Source organism: Octodon degus, unplaced genomic scaffold, assembly GCF_000260255.1.
Source record: "Octodon degus isolate 3935 unplaced genomic scaffold, OctDeg1.0 scaffold00029, whole genome shotgun sequence".
NCBI classification, from domain to species: domain Eukaryota; kingdom Metazoa; phylum Chordata; class Mammalia; order Rodentia; family Octodontidae; genus Octodon; species Octodon degus.
This window is the reverse complement of record NW_004524605.1, coordinates 420,867-425,774: the sequence shown is the minus strand read 5'-3', so window position 1 is coordinate 425,774 and position 4,908 is coordinate 420,867. Positions and strand designations below refer to the sequence as shown.

The following is a 4,908-nucleotide window of genomic DNA, read 5'->3' as shown; positions in this document are numbered from 1 at the left end:
ATAATCCTCAGTGCCGGCAGGAAGCAGGTCATCACCCTTACTTGCATCAGCAAAGGGGTCGAAAGAGTGGAGGTTCTGGATAGCGGACATACGATACGGTTCCTTTTCCCCAGTGGAAACGGCCTGCGGAAGGCGGCTGCGGGAGAAGGCGGGCGCGGGGGACGGATCGCGGGGAAGCAGGGGGCTCAAGGGGAGGCAGCTGAGTGGGCGGCGGCAGCGGCTCAGTGACTACGGCTATGAAATATATTTTCTAAAAATATTCTTCTCTAAAACAAGTAGAAATAAAATCCCCTAAAATGCATTCATAGGAGCTATAAAATCCTAGCAATAGTATTTTTAAAATGTACAAACCTGGGCCTTTTTACCAAGATGGGGCTGAAGGTGAAGAAAAAAGCGCCTGCCCCTCCCACAGCCGCAGCCAAAGCCAAAGCTCTGAAGGCCAAGGGGGCCGTGCTGGAAGGCGCCCACAGCCGCAAGAAGAAGGCACGATCGTCCGCCTTCCACTGTCCCAAGACCTGGCGGCCCCAGAGGCAGCCCAAATGCCAGGGAAGAGCGCCCCCAGGAGAAACACGCCTGACCCCTATGCCACCATCACGTCCCTGACCAGAGTCAGCCATGAAGAAGATCGAGGACAGCACCACACTCGTGTTCACTGCGGGCGTCACGCCAGTAAGCACCAGATCACGCAAGCTGCGAAGAAGCTCTGTGACATGGACGTGGCCAAGGTCAGGACCCTACTCAGGCCTGATGGAGAGAAGAAGGCGTGTGCTCGACTGGCCCCCGATTATGATGCGTTGGACGCTGCCAGCAAAGTTGGGATCATCTAAACGGAGTCCAGCTGGCTCATTCTAAATTTATACTTTTTTCCCATAAAATAAAATAAAATAAAATATACAAATCTACATGAAAAAACTAAAGTTGAACGGGAAGATTCAGACCAAAATTTGAGCACATGAAGAAAAATCTTGCTCTTGGAGGGTGAAGTGTAGTCTCATAGAAGCTCCCACTCCCCAGAATTTGAATTGGAAGTGTGGGGAGGAGGCAGAGAGACGAGGAACAAGAGAAATAAGAACACGATTTAAAGGTTGACAGCAAAGAGTAAACGGACAAGGAAATCATTCAAGTGAAATGTTTGGGGGAAATTAAGCCTCCAGATGTTTTCATTTTGAAGCCACTGTAATGAAAACATGCTGGGGACAGCGCGTTCAGCCTGGTGCCACGGCCTCTGGAGGAGGGCTGCCTGGGGATGCTGGCCCAAGGTCTGCGGGTGCTGTCCAGACCAGAGGCCAAGCCAGGGGGCTTCTGCAGCCAACCGAAGAGGTGCCACCAATTCACAGCCCACAGTTCTTTATCGGGGTTGGCATGAGAACCCCAGAAGCACTCAGCCAGGGAAGGAATTAACGTTTGTCCATCTCCCACACCCATCAGGCGCAGACGGCCCTCCCTTCCAACCTGCAGGACAGGAAGAGCCCTGCACTCAGGACCTGGCACTCTGTCCTTCGGGAATTGAAAGTTCAGGGGTTTGTCGCCAGGCCAGCAGAGGCCATCCCCGCAGCACGGAGAAGTGTGATACGCGAGAAAGGGTTGCTCATTGCTTGCGCCCTCAAAATGCAGTTCTGTCGCTCTCTCAGGTGCTTATCAGGGTGTTTCGTGGGTTTTCCTAGCCTATGGCTATATTAGTTCTGGGCGGCCGCGCGACGTATTGCCACTTCTAGGTAGCTTAAACCACATATTCTCACAGCTCTGGAGGCCGGGAGTCTGCAGCAAGGGATGCTTCTTTTCACCGCCCACCCTCCCCTTGCCTCTGCCTGCTGTGGGCAGTGCTTGTCACTCCTTGGCTTGTGGACACCTCCTGCCTCCATCATCACAGGGCCTTCCTCTCTGTGTGTCTTTCTTTCTCTATTCGCAGTACATCCATTACTGAGTTGGGAGACTGCCCTAACCCAGAGTGCTCTCATTTCAAGATCCTTTTCTTGATTTTGGTTGCAAAGACTCCTATTTCAACTGGCATCACATTCTGAGATTTCAGGCAGATGAGGCTCCAGGGCCCAGAGCTGCTGTGGGCAGGTTGGTCACAGTGGCTGCCGCACACTTTCTTTCCTATGGAAATGCGCCGTGTCTGGGGTTTGCTTCTCTGGAAGGGGTCCCCACAGCACATTTAGAGCCAGTGGAGCTCATTCCCTCCCACCTGTTTAATTCTAAACAGCACCCTATTGTCATTCCTCCTTCCTTTGCCCTAAGAGAGGTATAAAATATCACAATCCCAGGAGATCTCTGATGCTCTAGGAGTGTCAGATCCACCACTCTGCCCCTCAGGCACCTTCACCCTACTCCCACCTTGGTAAGGGTTCATAAATATACACTACAAGTCATGCATGTAATTAAGATCAGAGTGAATTCTGGGGCAAGCATGCATGTTAGAGCCCCGAGATGGCACGGCATCCTGTCAGTCAGCTTGTCAATCCCACTAGAGTTTTGGGACAGGTACCTGGACTGAGGTGCTTGTCCTTTACATTCTCAAAGGGTTATTGGGGGCTGTTGTTGTTTCTCTGCGTTATGATCTATGTGCAGTGTTTTTGCCTTCCCATCACCCTGCACCATTTTTCGGTTTGTGCCTTAGCGTTTGCTGGCACCAACTTGCCCCGAGCGCCACTCCCCACGGTCCCCGGTAGCTGTATCTGCACACTGCCTCCTGCCCCGTCTGCACTTGGCAATTCTTTGTTCACTGTGCAGAGCCTGCACTATACCTGACTGTTGTGTGGTAACACCCCAACTTAGGGGGTTGTCTGCCCTTGATTGGTTCTTTTTCAAAATTTGGATCAAGAAAATATATACCACAATTGAGAGTAAGCATAGCAGAAGAGAGATGTCTTAAAAAGCGACCAAAAGGCTACAAAAAGTATTCCATGCAATAGCATTAAAAGGGGGAAGGTAAGACAGAGTCTCACTGTTGCCCAGCTGGATTCAGACTCAAGGGTCCAAGCTATTTTACTTCAGCCTCCCAAATAACTGTGAGTACTGCCATGTACCACCACTCATGGCCACGTACAATCGCTTAATGACAGATGCCCAAGATCTCTACACTAGAAATTGTAAAACATTTCTGAAGATATTAAAGATCTAAACAATAGAGCAACATATTAAGTTTATGAATTGTTAAAGCATTTTGTTAAGACATCATTTCTCAAAAAAAAAAAAAAAAAAAAAGACATCATTTCTCCCTAAATCATTCTATAGGCTAAATGTTATTCATGTGAGAAGTCCAGCAGACTTTCTGAGTAGAAATTAACAAGCCAGTTCTGTTTGTTTTGCAGTCCTGGGGATCAAACCCTGAGGCATTCTACCACACTTTTTATTTTCTTTTGTTTTATTTGGCCGGCTCAGCCCACCCTGAGGATAGAGCGGGTAGGGCATGTGGTGCTGGGGATCGAACTGCGGTCCCCTGTGTCTGCCTAGGCTTGCCTAGGCAGGTGCTTGAGACCACTGAGCTATCTTGCCAGCCCCTCTACCAAACTTTTTAAAGTTTTTCATTTTGAGATAAGGTTGGTTGGTCTGATCCCTACCTTGCTATTTTCCTGCCCCATATGGACATATACAGAGCCCAGACAGACTTGAAGAAGGATAAATTTGGAATATTTATACTCTGTGATTATCAAGGTTACTGCAAAGTTACAGTAGCCAAGACACTGCAGTGTTGGTAAGGACAAACACATAGACCAATGGAAAGAATGGAGTTCAGAAATAGACTCATATGCATGCGTGGTCACTGGTGTTTCAACAGTTTCCTGTGTAACTGAACATGGAAGAACATTTAGTAAATGGAGCAAGAGCAACTAGAAATTCACTTAATACGATGCAATTTGACCTCTTACACTATACAGAAGAAAGCTTTTTTTAAAGAAACATACTTAGTACAGGGTCTACAGGGTCTCACTACACAGATTAGACTCAGTAATCCTCCAATTTTTAGTCTCCCAAGTGCTGGGATTACAGGTGTGCGTCACCACACCCAGTCTCAGTTGCCTTGGGGGTGGGGCCATAATGCCAGGGACCCAACCCCAGTCCCCGCATCTGCCTAAGCAGACGCTTTAATCCGCTGAGCTATCTGGCCGGCCCAAGAAAGCATTTTGAAATGGATCATTGATTTGAATATAAAACACAAATTAATAAAATTTGTCGACTACAACAGGAAAATATCTTTATGATTTCAGAGCAAAGATTTCAAAATCTGAAAGTAAAAAGTACTAATAATCACAGAAAAAGATAAATGTGATTTCAACAAGACTGAAAACTTTTACTTACCAACACCATTAAGAAAGTAAAAAGACAGACCACAGACAGAGAGGAAACATGGCGCATGTGTCTGACAAGGGCCTAGTATCTAGAATAAAAATAACTCAACAAAAGGAAAATGACAAACTCACCCCTGCTGAAGAGGGAAAACCTCATTCACCATCAGGAAAACATGAATTCAAATCACTGCATGTCCTGCCTGGTCAATACAAAAGACATACCCAGTGCTGACGGGGGTGCTGCGTGTTTGGAACTTGCAGCAGGCTAGGCGAGTGTGAGACAGTACAGACAACTTGGAAAATTGCTCTGCCATTTCTCATGCCACTGCATGTTCTGGCTGTCGCACTGGGCATTTACCTGAGAGAGGAAACCATCAGTGCTGTCTTGGTCACTTTAACTCTCACTGCTGGGATAAAATGCCTGAAGCCCAGAATTAAGGAAGGAAGGGTTTATTTAGCTCACAGTTTATGGAGGATTCAGTCCGTACTCAGCTGGCTCCAAGGCAGAGCTGCACATGGCAGAGGGCAGCAGTTCACAGCAGGGAGGGAAACCAGCAAAAGCAGTAGAGCAAGAAGGAGCGAGTCAGTGTGGTGGTTCATGCCTGTAATTCCAGCA

The 4,908-nt window shown here is 47.8% G+C and overlaps 1 pseudogene; it reads left to right on the top strand.

Moving 5' to 3' along the window:
• Positions 1-369: 369 nt before the first annotated feature.
• LOC101565863 lies at positions 370-827 on the top strand (annotated as a pseudogene).
• Positions 828-4,908: the final 4,081 nt, after the last annotated feature.